Below are 19,919 nucleotides of genomic sequence, written 5' to 3'. Positions count from 1 at the left end.
AAAATTACTTAATATTTTTTTGATGTAGTAAAGTGAATAACTAATATGAAATAATTATTTTTTGAAAAAGGGTCAAAAATACCCTTCTACTTTTATAAATTAGTTAAGTTTACCCCTCGTTATACTATGTGGTTAAATATACCCTTGCTTATGATAAAATATGTAAATATGCTTCTCTATTATACTATGGGATCAAATATACCCTTGCTTATAATAAGGTATGTAAATATGCCTCTCTATAATATTTTTCCCACGTGGCATGCAACGTCAGCACTATGGCCATTATGGGACCTTGTTTCCATTGATCGGAGAAGTCATTGAATACCCACATACTTATCGATTTCAATCTATCTCAACTTTGTTCTAACTCTACCACAAACCATCTTATAATGCCAACATAAAAACAAAAAGTACCAATAAGCACCAATTCAACAGAGGAGAGGAGTTTTTTCGTTGTTTTATTTTGAATTGGCGATTTATGTTTGAATTTCAGTAAAAAGTTATACTAAATATCGACTTTTCTTTCTTCGATCTTGAAGAAACACATTTTTTTTACATCTTTATTCTTAGTGATTGAAATGTTACTGAAGATTCGTCAAATTAAGCACAAGATGAGAGACGACAAAAATGAAATTGTAGAAAATGCCATTGAAGTCACCTTTTGTTATGAAGAAGAAAAAGTAAGAAAAGTTAAATGAAAAAAAAATTAATATTTGGCGCTGAGGTGGCATGCCACGTGGCATTCACCTCACCCAAGTGTCATCCTATGTGGAAAACTGTTAAAAAGAGGGGCATATTTACAAACTTTATTAACAACAGGGTATATCTAACCCCATAGTATAACAAGAGAAAATTGAAGGAAAGGTGTCTTTTAAGTCTTGAATGACGGATTGGTGACATTGACCAACTTAAAAGGTCAAACATCATTAGGAAACTTGATTAAGTTAATTATGAACTTGATTAATATTTTCAAAACTTTCTAATTTTTTCAAAAATACAAATCAAGCCACATCCCACTTCAATCTAAATCAATCAGTCTCTCTCCTCTCTCTTTCGACAGATTCTCTCAACTCTCTCCCAAACAACAGTTCTGTAAAATTCTCCCTTCAACCCCCGGTGACTTCAACCTCCGGCGAAAAATAGTCGGACGAGTTTTCTTTCGACTTTCAATAGTCAATCGACGTGAAGACTTCTTCGGCGACAATAATTTCGAGTTCTTCGTCGTCCCATTTTCTTTTCACAAGTAAAAAATTATGAAGAAACAAAAGAACTTGAGCCAACTACTCTTCTAGAATTGAAATGTGGACTGAATAAAACCCTAATTTCTGGCATTTCTTCTTGTTATTGTCGTACTGTTGATTCGGATTTGTTGGTGATTTTTGTTCATAGTTGATGTTCTTAGTGGAGACCCCTTCTTAGTGTGTGTGTGTGTGTGTGATGTGTTGGTGTTGCTGAGTTGATTTGTTGTTTGTCTTGGTAAAAATGATGTTGCAACAGATGAAACATCTGATGCAACATATGAAGACATCTGATGCAGCAGATGAAAATATTTGATGCACCAGATTAAAATCTGATGCAGCTATGAAAATCTGATGCAACAGATGAACAATCTAACAGATCATTCATCTGTTACGACAGACGATTCTTCTATTTGGAAAAAATCTAAACAATATTGATCCAACAGATAACTCATTTTGCAACAGGTGAGTGATATGTTTCAACATATTAGTGATCTGTTTTTATTATTTCCAATGGTTTACTCATATGTTGCAACATGTCAGTTATATGTTGTAACAGATAACATACCTGGTGCAACAGATTAGTGATCTATTTTTATGGTTTCCAACTGATTACTCATCCGTTGCAACAGATTGGTTATATGTTGCAACAGATAACTACCTGGTGCAACAGATTAGTAATCTATTTTTATTATTTCCAACGGTTTACTCATCTGTTGTAATAGGTTGGTTATATGTTGTAATAGATAACATACCTGGTGCAACAGATGTGTGATCTATTTTTATTGTTTCGAACGGATTACCCATCCATTGCAATAGGTTGGTTATATATTGCAACAGATAAACTACCTGGTGCAACAGATTAGTCATTTGTTTTTACTGTTTCCAACGAATTACTCATCCTTGCAACAGGTTGGTTATATGTTGCAACAGATAAACTACCTGGTACAACAGATTAGAGGTATGTTTTTATTGTTTCCAACGGTTTAGTCATCCGTTGCAATAGATAGGTTATATGTTGCAACCGATAATATACTTGGTGCAACAGATTTGTGGTCTGTTAGAACTGTTATTTTATCTTACTGTTGTACATGTTAGATTTACTGTTATCCATTTTTAACAATGCATTAATCAATTATACTCTATTTTATGTTCCTGTTAATTTAAGATAATATGACTCCCAAAAGAAAAGAAACTGAATCAAGTCCAAGTAAAGGAACAAGTGCAGCAGCTCATCTACATCCACCACTCTATGAGCTTGCTTTACAAGCGTTATCTCAATCAGGAGCAGAAGATAATGAACCCGGGAAGGAGGAATGTCTCAAAAGAGACGATCCAAATGCTAATAGCCCTTCCGCCGAAGAGTTGGTCAAAACCTTCAGCATTGATCGTTATCTTGTGAGAATGCAGTGCGATGGTGCCACAGATTTAACGGGTGATTTCTTGGTTAAGTCAGCCATGGGAAAATCTTTCGACGCCTTCAAAAAAATACTTCAAGAATAAAAATTGGATGCTTATTTCAGGAAAAGCTACTTTGGGCAATATCTTGATTTGCTGGAGGACAACAATGCTCGTTTCCAGATAAAAATGATATATAATCTTCTCAAGTGTAGGTTTATGTATGAAAACAAAGACAAGATGGATGAGGTGTGGATAAATTACTGTGGCATGCCTATTTGTTTTGGTTGGAAGGACCCCAAAAAAGCACCCCGCACACCCAAACATAAGTGTTGGTTTAATAAAGCTCTCCGAGGATCTTGAGGCATTTAACAACTATCCTTGGGGTTATGAAAGCTTCAAAATGACTGTGTAATATTCGTTGACTCCGTTAACGCCAAAGAAAGTCAACTTATATGGCTTTCCATGGGCCTTTATGGTAAATATTTCTTTTATCATGATATGATTCATCATTTTTTTATTCAATAATGTTTTTGATTTATTGGTGTTATGTTATAGGCTTGGGCAATTGAAGCCATTCCTTATTTGAGACAACAAGTGAACTACCAAGAAGAAGTTTCCTGTCCAAGAATTCTGAGATGATTGTCGGACAAAACCGATAAAAATGCAAAATTTCTTGATCTTTTCACCCCCCCCCCCAAGAAAGCAGTAAGTCCAATTCTAATCAAGTTTTTATTTTAATTAGTGATTATTTTAAATAATTTCATCATCATTCTAATATATGTACCGATTTATTTTAGATTGTCCATATGTGGCTTGTTTCGACCAACCGAGAGTTGAAGATGCCATTTTTCTTACTTTACGGTTTGTGCAAACTTTACCGGACCCTAAGATCGTTGATGGAATAAAAATGAAATTGTTTGGAGCAACAATCACCACAAGAAAAATAATTTTGGAGGGTGGGCTTGTTGCTATTGACAATGGTAGTCGTAGTGGTAATGGTGCTTTTGTTGGGGCTAATGATGCTCCTCTTACCATTTTTGAAACAATAAGCCATTATGATTATGATCATACTCGTTGTACAAATTTTTCTTCAGATTTTTCCACATCTAGTAAATGTTCTGCATGTAAATGCCAAGACTGCAAGCGAAACACGATGGAGTGATTAATGCTATTAATTCACTAACTGCTTCTGTAAAGAAATGGCATCTAAGAGGGGTGTCATTTCATCAAAGAGAATTTTATATCCATACACTCCACTAGAGATCAAGGCGGCTAAGAGGAGAAGGAAAGATACTTCCAAGGCATCATCAAGCATAAAAAAAGTAAAATTGCAATGCCTCTGTCTTTGTCTTACATCGATGTTTAGTATGCAAGGGCCACAGAAGAGCAGCATGAGCTGAAGAAGGTGAATGTACATCACCTGTTCCAACAAACAAAGAGGAACATATCTATTTCAACAGATGATGCATCTGCTGAAAATTATCAAATAGATATATACATCTGTTGCAACTGTTGTCTAACCTATTGCACCAGATGCATTATCTATTGCAATAGATGAGTCTTATGTTACAACAAATGGGTCATCTATTCAAAATTATCGTACTACTCTGATTTACCTATTTTAATTCGTCCCAACAGATGATCCATCTATTGCAATATAAGGCTTTTCTGTTGCAACAGATGGAAAATCTGTTGTATATCTGTAATTAGCATTGATAATTCTGGCTTTCTAGGTGGATGTCACAGTAGAAGCCACTGCTGAAGAGCATAATATCACAGTTGATAATCCATCAACTGCTTCCAAAGAAGAAGAAACAATGGAGCCTGTCAGTTCGGGAGAACGGAAGAATTACCTGTTTGAAGGGTTCAACATCTCGGATGAGGCTCCAAAAAAACTAACACAGTTGATCAACGACTATTCAGAATGGATTACCGATGGGTTGTTAAAGCATCATGCCAGCAGGTACATAAATCAATTTTTAAAGATATTGGTTTATATTATTCTTATTGTAAGAACGTGACATTAATACATATAAATCATCATGTAGAAAACAAAATAACGAACGTTACAAAGTGAATGAATCGAATCTTGGTTTTGATATTGTCACGCCTCAAATCCTATTGGGGCGAACTTGCACCCGTAACCAAGGAGGCCCGGGAGAACCAGCTCATAACCTTATACTTCCCATGCATACCTCTATGACAACTCAAAATTCGGACAGCATCATGTCGCATATAAAAGGAAATAATCACCTGTATAAGCTCGAACACACATATATATGTATATACAATACTTGGCCGTTGGAGCCATCACGTCTATTAACAAAACACCACCTTGACTGTACATTAAGTCTACAAAGCCTCTAGACAATACACAGAGTTTAACTAAGGTTGGGACACACCCCGCCATATAACTAACTTCTATACAATACCAAAAGTGACTGGATATGACACGGAAAACCCCGAAGCAAACTGGAGCTCACCAAAAGCAGCTGGATATCCTGGCTCCTACTTGTGCGGTGTATGAGCTGAGGTACCTGTGCTTGCAGTATGAAATGCAGGTCCCCCGTGGGGGACGTCAGTACGAAATATGTACTGAGTATGTAAAGCTATAGATAATAACATATGATATAGGAGCTCAATAGAAATCAGAAACAAGTGAATAAATCGTAATAGGAGTGGACCACACTTACTAGAACTTGTGACAACCTGTACATTGCATTTATTCAATCACTTTACCTTCGTTCTTATCATCTTTGTAATCATTACTGTACTGTACTGTGATCATTAGGCTGCCTCCAGTACATATCAACTGGGATCGACCCATGATAGGCTTATGCCCCTGGGATACCACCCATAAACACATAAATAGGGATCGAACCATGATAGGCTTATGCCCCTGGAATACCACCCGATAAGAGAGAACTTCCATCACTTAGTTCAATTAATCTTTGAGATTGTTATTTTGGTTGCCACCGCATTTTTGATACTTTGAAACAATGATACATCAATAAGAGACATATAAATAGACCATCAATGCAATAACAATGAAGTAAGAACTTATTGGCACATCAATGAAGTGTTTTGGAGTCATAAATGCCATAACAATGAAGTAGGAACTTATTGGTTTATTAATGAAACGTTTTGGAGTCATTAATAGCACATGAATCTTGTTTGAGTAACCGGATACCTTCTGATATTCATTAGTGCAATAAACATGTAAGATTTGGAAAACAAGTAAGTATTCGAATGTCTTGACATCTTGTAGGGTGGAAACAAGTTCCTTGGTAATGTAGGACATCATACAGAACCATTATGGATCACATGTTATTGAATAACTTTGGAAAATTTCTTAATAGAACAATTGTTCACTTTCATGCCAAAGATATGGTATAGAGTATGCTTTACATACCTGACTGTCAACCTTCAATACTAGTCCCAAATGGACTTCCCATTTTTTCGGATTACTTATCTACAATGAACATATATAGCAATCTAGTATTAGCAACCAAACGTCACAACTCAATTATTTGAATTCACCAAACTAGTGGTTAAGTAGTAATCCTTAATTACACTATAAAGGGTGTCACCTTAACCCTCTTATACTCCAATTACATTCACATGCCATGCATATTTATACAACATCCTCCAATATCAAGTTTGGATTCATTTATCCTTCCAACCAATCCATTAAACCAAATTGAGCCATAGACATAAATAATCATCAATTCAATAGTATATCACCATATCCATCTTCCATAACTCAATTACCATATCCACCTTCCATAATTTGATACAACCAAACCATGCAAAATAGTCCATAACCCTATTTCCGTCATCTTTCAATAACATCCAATACATATAATCCTGTATCACACATATACATATGGAAAAGAACAAAGGCAAACAATATTCATACCTTAGAATTCACCTCTTGATTATGAAATCTTGTTTTCACAAATAATAAGTGCCGTTCGAAGCTCTCGAGATGACAAACGCAGTTATCGGATTACTTTGGAATTTCTACGGTTGAATCAAAAGTAATTTAAAGGTCAAATTTGGCTAAGGTTTGTTCTTTCTCAATGATTGATGATGAAAATGAGTTTTTGAACTCATATACATATATATATACACATATTCCCGTCCATAATATAATAGGAAATGACCAAAATGCCTTTAAAATTTAAATAATGTCAAATCTGTCCTTTGGTGGACTGTTTTAAAAAGCTAAAGTAGATCAACCATAACTCTTTGCTCCGATATCGAATTTGGGTGAAATTGGTATCGTTGGAAGTATAATTCAAAGGGATTTCATTTCATATAAAGTAGGTCACCCAGTTCGTCCTGTACAAGGAGTTATGGTCGTTTGAAGTTGACCCTAAAAATCTGTTTTGATAGACTGAAGTAAAACGAGTATAACTCCTTAGTGAGACGTTGGATTTGGATGAAACCAATTGCATTGGAAAGAATACTCAAAGATATTTATTTTCATAGGTCGCAGCTCTCCCAGTTCATTATATTAAGGGAGTTATGATCGTTCGAAGTTGACCCAAAAATTCAGCTGGTCTCAGTAGTTTGTGTGCAGGAAATTTTCCTGCACATTTACTATCCCCAAATATCCCGGCCACCGTTTTATAGTTTCGAACGTGCTCGATTATATCCGAAACCTATCCATTTTTGGAAATATTTATATCGTTGGAAAGCTTATTCAATAACCTTCGCATGGAACCATCGATGGGCAAATTTTGGTATAAATAAAATAAAAAATCAATTCCATATAAATAAGACCAATACACGTACTTGAATATGGGGTGTTACAGATATGCTCGACTTTGTTGTTGCACATCCCAAAATGAAGAATTGGTTCTATTTGATGTCACAGCCCCAAACTTGCTGGAATGATGAGGTTTAACTACCATATATATTACTATTAATTAATACTTTATTTAATTACATTTGTGTATTAATTTTTTATCACGTAATTCAAAATATTTGATAATATGTGCAGCACATCAATGTTATTTTTTACTACCTCCTAAAGAAGGCCAAGTTACAAACACAGGAACAATACAGATACACGATAAGTAATTATTTGTACAAAGTTTACATCAATACTGCCTATGATAGGTATTGTTTAACAACAACCGAAAGTTTCCCGAAATGAGGAACACTTAATCAACATCATTAAAGGTTTTAGCATTCCGGTTGGCTTACCTTGGCATTTGATCGACGAAGTGTACTTCCCAATCAATTGTGGTGATGAATGCCATTAGGTGTTGGTTGTTGTCATTCTAAAAGAGAGGCGTATTTGAGTTTATGACTTGATATCGTGAAGGATACGTTGCGGGCCTTCGCCTGAGATACAAAAACTGGATAAAATATTACCTACTTACCTTGATATGAGTGGATTTTTGGATCCAAAGGTTCGTACCGATTGGTCGACGATTGAAGCATACCGGGATAAAATGGGTAATCCATTTGATGTACAATATGTTGAAGGAATTGCTCAACAAACCATTGGTAGCCTGTAAGTATAAGTTTCATGATTTAGTTTCATTGCATAAATTTCACAGCGCTTGCATGAACTGCAAGATATAGATTATTTATTTTTTTTAAATACAGAATTTGCGATCCTTTTGTTGCTGCTTACGCCGAGTATTTGAGCGATGGATTACAAGTACCAAATGATGGACTTGATGCCAGATTACTCCGCAAAAGATATGTTGCTCTCTTATGGAAATACGGAGAAATGAAAGCTCAGAAGCCGTATGCAAGCGACATTAAAAATCCATGACGACCAAAGTCGAATTCTGTAACACCGAATGAAGAATAACTTGTCCATATTGATTAGATCTTTATAGCTTGAGTCCGTTAATGTAATAACCTATCCTCCTTGGTTTAACTTTTTATTTATTTGTAGAGTAGATCATTTGTACCCATAGTGATTTTTTTTACATTTCATTTATTTGTTGAGTTATTTCATGTAATTTCTGGAGGCTTCGACTTATTTTATGCTGTCTATAAATATAATTTAATCCTTAGTTTTGAACATGTTAATTGAAATGGAATACTAGATTCAAATATCGCAACAAATAATATATCTGCTGCAATAGACAATATATCTTATCAAATAAATTGAGACATATGTTGCAACATGAGATGCAACACGTAGATCATCTGCTGGAAATTATACAACAGGTCTTCCTACTTTCTTGATTTTTTTCAACAAATTACCTATCAGTTACAACAGATAGATTATATGTTGCAACAGATTGGATATCTGTTGCGACAGATAGACTGGGAAACATCTATTAATGCAACAGATGACCAACCTATTCCAACAGATAATCAATCTGTCATAACAGGTATTATATCTATTATAACATATGTAAAATCAGTTGCATCATAAAAATTCAACTTGGCCAGACCTAAAAATTATTGCCACTACATGTAAAGTGAAATGGCTTGAAATGAAAAATTATTATCGTGTTTGTTTCTATCTTTGTACATATTTTTTTATACACGGGCTCCAACCATTTAGTTAGTACCCCATAAGCCCAGACCCATTCCATCTTTCCCACAACGGCGTCGCATATACCGGTCATTTTTGTGCCGGTCGGCAAACACTCAATGTATGCAAGCGAGTACGGCCCGCATGCTGCACCGGTTTTATTTTTTAGGATCTCGATGTTCTTATTTCGACCTTCAAAATCCTATGATTCCTTTATCAAGACTTCAGCCACAAATGATCCATTAGCTTACTCTGCATCAACAACTTGGGCAACAACTTTAAGAGTGGCTGCATGTGGGCTAAAAACATGTCCTCGCTGAAGACAGGTAAGTTGCAGTCATAAACCTTAATTTTTCCCTCGTAGAGTAGTATCTCAACAATGAGAAAATGTTTGACTTCCACGTTTATGACTGCAAGGATTCTCTTTGCCTTGGTCCAGCTCTTGCCGTGTGGATTTGACCTCTTCCCTCTAACATATTTAATCGCTTCTTCATCCCATTGTAATGTAAAAACTAACTTATCAAATCCCGGGTCACCGGAATAAGCTAGCTTACGGAGATCAGCATACCTATCCTTGAAATTTTTATAGAAGTTGAGGTCCATTATCTTATCGGCAACATCATAAATATCCGGGTATGCTAATTATCTGCCCCTCATGAGGCAGAGAATTTCATCAACATATTGTGGTATAAGAAGATAATTTTTAAATAGGTTAGTAATTATAAAGAATAAAAATACAGTGGAAAGAATTTGATGCAGAGGGTTCTCTGAATCAATTCACAGATTACCCAACCAACACAACTTATGCAATAGATGTGTATTATGTTGCAACAGAATACCAAGCTATTGCAACAGATTACACATCTGTTGCGTAGATTCTTCTTTGTGGAGTAGATTGGAAGGCTAGATTAGCAAAAGTAAACTTACATTGTCCTCGTACCACACACATATATTTGTCATATTCGTAAAGTCTTTGGCGGCAAATGAATGCATGGTATATTCTTTTTGAACCTTAGTCCTGCCATTCATGATTTCTTGCAGTTCCTTCTTCTTTTTCTTGCCAAGTGTCGTAAATATGTCCATCTTTTTTAGTGGCCCCTGAACTTCAACAACTCTTGGAGCGGAAGGAGTTGCAGTTTTTGCTATTTTTAGAATGGAGAATTTGTCTAATTTTTCTTCTCTTCCTCCTAATCGCCACTGTAGGAGTGCATGAATCCCTCACCTCGTTGGATGGTATGACACCCCTCCTGGATTTTAACTCCTCGGCAGCTTCAGTAATAGCCTCTAGCTTTTCAAAGAGTTTATCCTCTCCGTCCTTGTACACTTTGCATTTACAATGAGAACGTGAGGGTGATGAGGGGTGAGATAAACCACTATAAGAGTGGGAGGGACCGGTGTAGAGGTGAGAGGGACCTATGCAAGGGGTGTTTTCAAAAGTATTTACTTTTTGCTGAGCACCAACATGCTTATAATCACGACTGGCAGCAGCAGCAACAACAACATCAGGAAGGCTGCCACCATCACAAACAACTCTACCAACAACACCCCCAGAAGAAGCACCCGGATCTGTTGTAGTTTGAGGTTGGTCGTGAAGAGCTTCAATATTAGGCTGACCTTGCCTAACACAAATACCAACACCAACAACAACAACATCCATCACCACCAAAAACAAAAATATCGACACCAACAACAACATCCACTAACACCACCACAAACACCATCCAATAATACCACAACAGTCAATAAAACACTAAGACAAAAACTAGGGTTTTCTCGGGTGCTTCCTACTTTTTAGCATCAAAATACAAAATTGTTAACCCATTCTCAAAGATAATACAACTAAAAGTCTTTTTTTATCATTAATAAAAAAACCCTAATTTTTAGAATAAAAAACAAATGTAGAACTCTTCTCGAACTCTGTTACCTATGAAGACAGATAAAACAACGGATACAAGCGAGAATGAAGTCGAAAATAACAACTATGTGATCGGAAATGGGAATAAAATTGATCTATTTTGAAGGGTTGAGCAATATGTTGAGTAGTTGTTGTCTGTATTATTGAGAGAGAGAGAGAGAAGAGCGAAAACTTGACAGTTGAAATGAGAAAAAGTTTTTCCCTTAAATGGATGATTTGTATGGGTTGATATGTAATTTTGGAAAAGAATGACAAGTTTTGAAATTGTTAATTTGGTCCGAACTAATCTTAATTAATTTTTAAAATTTCAAAAAGTATAGTTTTTAAAATATTAAGTTAATGAGAACTCATTTCAACTCACAGTGATCGATCGATGACTCGGGTTGGGATGAACGCAATACCAACACCATGCAAATGCAACGACTCAATTGAAGTTGTTATTGACCTTGTGAGCTTATCCATTCATCCCTAGTTCCACCTAAATCAATGTAGGTACTATTATTAATCTTAACATTAAGTTAATGAGAACTTATTTCAACTCAGAGTCATCGATCGACGACTCGGGTCAGGATAAATGCAATACCAACACCATACTGTAATACCCCTAAGATTTCTAGAAAATTTCATCCCAAGAATACCTAGTATTAGCTTCTAAAGTGAAATATAATTATTCCATAAGGAATTTTCAATATTTTCACTTTTTGTCATGTGAAAAATTCAATAAGCTTTCCATCGATATATGATTCGCTTAAATCTAATAACTGGGTAAGAAGTTATGGCTATTTCAAGTTCCCGTTGTAAAACAATGCCATATTAGTCAATGGCGTGCCACGCCACAAGAGGAAATGGCATTTGGAAATTTCCAGTAGGTGTCCGTGATTATGGTACATCGCGCCAGCACTCAAATTCAGAATTGTCCTTTTACCAGTGTCTCAGCGCGATTTTCCCTGCGTCGCGCCACATTTCTAGGTCACGAAGGAAGGGGCAACGTGATGGCTCCACGTTGCGTCATCCCTCAATTTCCCAATTGTCAATTTCTAGTGACACGGCGTGAACGTCGGGTCGCGCCAGGGGCCCAGTTCGGGAAAATTTTACTGAAATTAAATGGTGCATCCCTGGTTAAAAGGTCAATTTCCTACCCCTATTTAAACCCAATAACACGTGATTTAACCATTCTTCACCCAAAATATACTATTTTCTCTCAAGTTTCTTTCAAGAACAAACTAGGGTTTCTATTGGGGATTCAAAGTCAAGAAGGTTTCACTATCAATCTTCACGAAATCATGAACTAAGGTATGCATAGTGTTCATTCATGAACTCTTTTCCTCTATGAAGCCCAAGAATTCCTTTTCTAAATTCAAGTTATGGATTTTCTTATGAATTTTATGATTGGGTTTATTTTGTTCATGTTGATAATGAGTAATTGAATTGTATTCCATGAATGAGTGTTAAATATCATATGGGTTGATTTGTATCGGTATAGATTCATGAAAACCTAGGACTAAATCATTGAATGATTAAATTGGAATTGAATCACGATAGTTAATTGTTGTATGATGTTGTTTACATATTCTATGCCTACTATGTGTTTGGTTGAATGCCTAGATGAAGGGAAAATGTCTAATTAGCATGATATCATGAAATCTCCCTGTACGTACAAGCTTATGCCTATCACATGTTTGATGAAATGCTTCAGTAAATATATTATGATGATTATTATGTATCCAAGTAAGTCATGCTTTGTCAGTTTCCTTCCATCGAGTCCTGAGGGTACTTGTACCCAAAACATTAGCTGTGTACCTAGAGCCATGTCATGTTTTCACGATACTCTTAGTCAAGCTATGAATCCTTAGACTTCAGATAGTCTTATGACTCAGGAAAAATCTTCATGATCTCATGACTCAATCAGTTGTTAGATATCAGTAGTATTCCGTTAGTCTTGTAAAGTCTTGTACATGGGTGTATTGCGTGCCACATTTATGTGGAAGAGGCTATGAGATATTTAGGAACAGTTTCCCTTCTTTCAGTATTCATGTCATGCCAATGAGCATAATCACAAGTCAATCTCTCAGTCTAATCCGCTTCTTCTCTTTATTTCAGAATATGCCTCTTAAGAGAAGAAATCAGTCATCCCCTCAGCCCGAAGAACCTTTGGGCGATCATGTTTCTTATGCGGAGTTCAGGACCACATTTACCACTCTTGCTCAGTCAGTAGTTGCCCATAATGAGCGACCAACTGTCATTCCAGCCAACCCGGCCAACACAGCTGCAGCTAGGATTCGAGACTTCACCCGAATGAATCCTCCATCCTTCAATGGGTCTAAAGCTTGTTTCCTACCTTCGAGCAAGGAAAATGATATCTAAAGAATGTGTCTATCATTTTGTTTGAGTTAAGGACACTAGTTCCAAAAATCCCAACCTTGAATCAGTCCCAGTAGTGAATGAATATTCAGATGTCTTTCCCAAAGATCTTCCAGGAATTTCTCCCGAAAGGGAAATAAACTTTGGCATTGATCTTCTTCCAGCTACTCAGCCTATCTCTATTCTTCCATACAGAATGGTACCAGCAGAACTCAAAAAATTAAAAGAACAATTGAAGGATCTCTTAGATAAGGGATTTATCAGACCCAGCATTTCCCCACGGGGCGCACCAGTCTTATTCATGTGCAAGAAAGATGCATTGATTACCGTCAACTCAATAAGGTCACGGTCAAGAACAAGTATCCTCTTCCCAGAATTGATGACTTATTTGACAAACTTTAGGGTGCCAGCTATTTCTCTAAGATAGACCTCAGATCCGGCTATCATCAGCTCAGAGTTAGAGAAAATGACGTTCTGAAAATAGCTTTTTGTACTCGGTATGGTCACTTTGAATTCTTAGTCATGTCATTTGGTCTTACCAATGCCCTAGCAGCTTTCATGGACTTGATGAACCGCTTGTTGAAACAGTACTTGGACATGTTCTTCATAGTCTTCATAGATGATATTCTGGTCTATTCCTGCATTGAGCGCGATCATGCAGACCATCTCAAAATAGTACTTTAGACTCTCAGAGATCATCAGCTATTCACCAAATTCAGTAAGTACGAATTTTTGCTAAGGTCAGTAGCATTTCTTGGTCACATCATTTTCGGTGATGGCATTAGAGTTAATCCTCAAAAGACCGAAGTAGTAAAAAACTAGCCAAGACCTGTCTCTCCATTAGATATCAGGAGTTTCTTGGATTTGGCTGGATATTACAGATGGTTTATTGAAGGATTTTTATCTATTTCTTCCCCTATGTCCAGATTGACTCAGAAGAAAGTCAAGTTTCAGAGGTCAGACCCTTGCAAGAAGACTTTTCAGGAATTGAAGACTCGACTTACCTTAACCCCAGTCTTAGCTCTTCCAGATGGTTCAAATGGGTTCGTGGTGTATTGTGATGCATCTAGAGTAGGTTTGGGTTGTGTCCTCATGCAGCATGGTAAGGTCATAGCCTACGCCTCCAAATAACTTAAACCCCATGAGAGTAATTATCCTACTCATAATCTTGAGTTAGCAGCTGTAGTCTTTACCTTGAATATTTAGAGGCATTATCTCTACGGAGTTCATATAGATGTTTTCACAGATCAGATAAATCTTCAGTATGTCTTTTCTCAAAAAGATCTCAATCTTCGTTAGAGAAGGTGGTTAGAGCTCTTGAAAAACTACGACATGAGTGTCCTATATCATATGGGCAAGGCCAACGTAGTGGCCGACGCTCTCAGTAGCTATCCATGGGTAGTGTTTCTCATGTAGAGGATAGTAAGAAGAAATTAGCTCAAGAAGTCCATCAGCTTGCCAGACTAGGCATTTGCTTAGTCGATTCTTCAGAGGGTGGTGTATGTGTTCAGAGTAGTTAAGAATTATCTCTAGTTTCTAAGGTAAAAGAAAAGCAAGATAGAGATCCCAGCCTTGTCAAGTTTAAAGAGTCAGTTCAGGATCAAAAAGTAGAGGTTTTCTCCCAAAGGGGACATGGTATTTTACGTTTTTAGGGTCATCTCTGTGTTTCAGGTATAGACGACTTAAGGTAGCGAATTCTTGTAGAAGCGCATGGTGCACACTACTCTATTCATCCAGGGCCACAAATATGTATCGCGACTTGCGGGAAATTTATTGGTGGAGTGGGATGAAGAGAGACATTGCAGAGTTTGTGGCTAAGTGTTCTACATGTCAGCAAGTTAAGATAGAGCATCAAAAGCCTAGTGGGTCCATGCAGGAGTTCAGTATTCCTACTTGGAAGTGGGAAGTTGTGAACATGGACTTCGTGATGGGTTTACCTCAAATTCGTCATCAGCATGATTCAGTCTGGGTCATTATAGAAAAAATGACCAAATCAGCTTATTTTGTTCATACCTCTTATTCAGTTGAGGATTATACCAAACTCTATATCAAGGAGTTGGTCAGATTGCACAGTGTTCCATTATTCATTATCTCAAACAGAGGTACCCAATTCACCTCTCATTTTTGGAAAGCGTTCTAAAAGAGTCTCGGTACCCAAGTTTATCTCAGTATAACCTTCCATCCTCAGACAGATGGTCAAGCAGAAAGGACCATTCAGACTTTAGAAGATATGATAAGGGCGTGTGCAATTTATTTCAAGGGAAGTTGGGATGACTGCTTGCCTTTGATTGAGTTTGCATACAACAATAGCTATCATTACAGTATTCAGATGGCTCCATTCAAAACTCTCTATGGTAGAAGATATAGATCTCCAATTGGTTGGTTTGAAGTTAGTGAGGCCTCAGTCATAGGTCCTGACTTAGTATTCGACGCCTTAGAAAAAGTCTAGTTAATTAGAGAAAGACTCCGGACTGCTCAAAGCCGACAAAAGTCTTATGCATATGTTCGTAGAAAAGATCTCGAGTTTGAGGTTGGTGATCATGTCTATCTAAATATATCTCCCATGAAGGGAGTGCAGATATTAGGCAAGAAGGGAAAGCTCAGTCCCTGATATGTCAGTCCCTTCAAGATTCTCAGTCGTTTCGGTAAGGTAGCTTATGAGCTTGAATTGCCTTCAGATCTAGCATTAAATTCCCTGGTATTTAGTTTCATGTTCATGTTCCCAGTATAAACTTGGTATCAAGTGCCATTGTATATTCAGTCATGCATTTATGTATCAGCTCAGTTATATAATTATGCATCAGAAATGCATTATCATTGTGAGAAACTTAGTTCCTCGAAACATTCAATCATGCATTCATGAATCAGTTTCACATGCATCAGATATGCATGTTCAGTATGTTATGTTCAGCTTGTCAGTCATGAGATCATGTTCCAGTTATTCATGTCCAGTTTATGCTCAGCTTATTGTTTCCCTTCTCAGTCTGTCTCATTCGAGGACGAATATTCTCAAGAGGGAGATATTGTAATACCCCAAAGATTTCTAGCAAATTTTATCCCAAGAATGCCTAGTATTAGATTATAAAGTGAATGATAATCATTATATGAGGAATTTTCAATATTTTCACTTTTCGTCATGTGGAAAATTCAATAAGCTTTCCATCGATATATGATTCGCTTAAATCCGATAATTGGATAAGAAGTTATGACTATTTCAAGTTCCCATCGTAAAACAGCGTCATATTAGTCAGTGGCGCACCGCGCCACAAGAGGAAATGGAATTTGGAAATTTTCAGTAGGTGTTCGCGATTATGGCGTGTCACGCCAGCACTCAAATTCAGAATTGTTCTTTTTCCAGTGTCTCAACGTGATTTCCCCCGCGTCGCGCCAAAGTTCCAGGTCACGAAGGATGGGGCAACGCGATGGCTCCACTTTGCGCCATACCTCAATTTCCCAATTATTAATTTTCAATGACACGGCGCGATAATACCGCGTCACGCCAGGGGCCCAATTCGGGAAAAATTTATGGAAATTAAATGACGTATCCCGGATTAAAAGGGTCAATTTCCTACCCCTATTTAAACCCAATAACATGTGATTTAGCCATTCTTCACCCAAAATATACTATTTTCTCTCAAGTTTCTCTCAAGAACAAGCTAGGGTTTCTATTGGGGGATTCAAATTCAAGAAGGTTTCACCATCAATCTTCACGAAATCACGAACTAAGGTATGCATAGTGCTCATTCATGGACTCCTTTCATCCATGAAGCCCAAGAATCCCTTTTCTAAATTCAAGTTATGAATTTTCTTATGAATTTCATGATTGGGCTGCTTTTGTTCATGTTGATAATGAGTAATTGAATTGTATTCCACGAATGAGTGCTAAATTTCATATGGGTTGATTTGTATTGGTATAGATTCATGAAACCCTAGGACTAAACCCTTGAATAATTAAATTGGAATTGAATCACGATAGTTAATTGTTGAATGATGTTGTTTACACATTCTATGCCTACTATGTGTTTGGTTGAATGCCTAGATGAAGGGAAAATGTCTAATTAGCATGATATCATGAAATCTCCATGTACGTACAAGCTTATGCCTATCACATGTTTGATGAAATGCTTCAGTAAATATACTATGATGATTATTATGTATCCAAGTAAGTCATGCTTTGTCAGTTTCCTTCCATCGAGTCCTGAGGGTACTTGTACCCAAAACATTAGCTGTGTACCTAGAGCCATGTCATGTTTTCACGATACTCTTAGTCAAGCTATGAATCCTTAGACTTCAGATAGTATTATGACTCAGGAAAAATCTTCATGATCTCATGACTCAATCAGTTGTGAGATATCAGTAGTATTCCGCCAGTCAACGGAACTTAGTAACTCAGTTCATGTTTAGTTCAGTAAATTATGTTCAGTGTCCATTCAGATGGGAGTAGGAATTAACACCGAGTAAACCCAAGAATGGGGACACACACTATCATATGATGGTGTGATCCTTAGAATTCATCCTTGCGTTCCAGAACTATGTAGGCAGCATAGGTTGAGACATCAACACTGTCTGATGAGGGTTGATGGTGGATAAGCACTGTTAGATAAGGGCCCCACCATTCTCTTTTAGGGACACTATCAGATAAGGGTCGCCCATAGCTTATCCTTACTAGTGGCATAATATTAACACCCTTCTAATTGGGATTACAGATTGGACCCCAACTCAGTCATAATAGTATATCAAGGGCATGTCGGTTAAATACTATCTCCCATAATTTCAGTACCAGTCTCAGTAAAGGAACTCAGATAGTTTCATCAGATTCAGGACAGTTAGATACAATCACCCATGTCATTAGTTACATTCAGATACAACTATTTATGCTATCAGTTATATCAGTTATTAGTATGTCATGTCATCAGTATTCAAATTCAGTAATCACGATATCATAGTGTTAGTTACAGTTACGTATTTATGTATGCATTTCTGCATTCATGTTAGATAGTCAGCTAACATTATTCATGCATGTTAACCCTTGCATTAGCCTATCTCACATGTATACTCAGTACATTCTATTGTACTGACGCATTTGTGCTATGATGCTTTCTTTTTATATTACACTATAGGTTTAGAGACACGAGTTCTAGATCAACTGTATATTCCAGTCTCAGCAGTCAGAATAGAAGTGAGTCCTAATCCTTCGAGGACATGATTATTTCTTCACTATTTCATTGATTAGTTATTAGTTGGAGTTAGTTGGGGACATGTCCCATCAACTCCTTATTCAGATTATTCAGATAGTAGAGGCTTTCAGACTAGATGCAGACTATTATGTTTCGGACTTCAGTGTTTACAGTTTTGTTTTGGGTATTGTATTACCCCACAGATGTTATCGCATCCATGTTATGTTCAGTATTGAACTTTATGGCCTTTCAGTGCATGTTTCCATATTATTCAGTATTTTATGCAGTATACAGGTACAGATATCAGTCATGGGTTAGCTTGTGGTCCTTCGGAGTCATGAGCACCATATAGCATTCCGATTCAGCAAATTGGGGTGTTACACATACAAATGCAATGACTCAATTGAAGTTGTTGTTGTTGACCCTGTGAGCTCATTTATTCATCCTCAGTTCTACCTAAATCAATGTAGGTACTATTATTAATCTTAACATTAAGTTAATGAGAACGCATTTCAACTCAGAGTGATCGATTGATGACTCGGGTCTGGATGAACGCATACCAATACCATGTAAATGCAACGACTCAATTGAAGTTGTTGTTGACCCTGTGAGCTCATTCATTCATCCCTAGTTCTACCTAAATCAATGTAGGTACTATTATTAATCTTAACATTAAGTTAATAAGAACTCATTTCAACTCAGAGTGGTCGATTGACGACTCGGGTCGAGATAAATGCAATACCAAGACCATACAAATGCAATGACTCAATTGAAGTTGTTGTTGACCCTGTGAGCTCATTCATTCATCCCTAGTTCCACCTAAATCAATTGCAATAAAATCTGTTGCAACAAATGACTGAGCTATTGGATATTTTCAAACAAATAATCATATTTGTTACAACAAATGATGTATCTGATTTAATTATCAAATAGACATTTGCATCTGTTGTGATAGATGACTGAGTTGTTGGAAATTTTCAAACAGATATTGATATTTGTTGTAACAGATGACATATCTGATTTAGTTATGAAATGGAAAATTGCATCTGTTGTTACAGATGACTGAGTTGTTGGGATTTTTCAAATAGATATTTATATCTGTTGTAACAGACGACATATCTGTTTGAAAATCATTTTTTTCTTTTAATTTAAAAGCAACCTTCTATCCGAGTAGATAAAGTAGTACTACTAAAGGTAGTAAAAAATGTTTCTTGGATAACTCAAAAATTACATCGAGTAGTCTTTTCTTGTCTTTTCAATGTCATTCGTTTTCTTCCTCGTTCCCCTTAAATTATTAATGAATATTAATTAATAAA

The sequence above is a fragment of the Capsicum annuum genome, chromosome 11 (genome assembly GCF_002878395.1).
Source record: "Capsicum annuum cultivar UCD-10X-F1 chromosome 11, UCD10Xv1.1, whole genome shotgun sequence".
NCBI classification, from domain to species: Eukaryota; Viridiplantae; Streptophyta; class Magnoliopsida; order Solanales; family Solanaceae; genus Capsicum; species Capsicum annuum.
The sequence above is the reverse complement of the archived record's forward strand: the minus strand, read 5'-3'. Positions refer to the sequence as shown.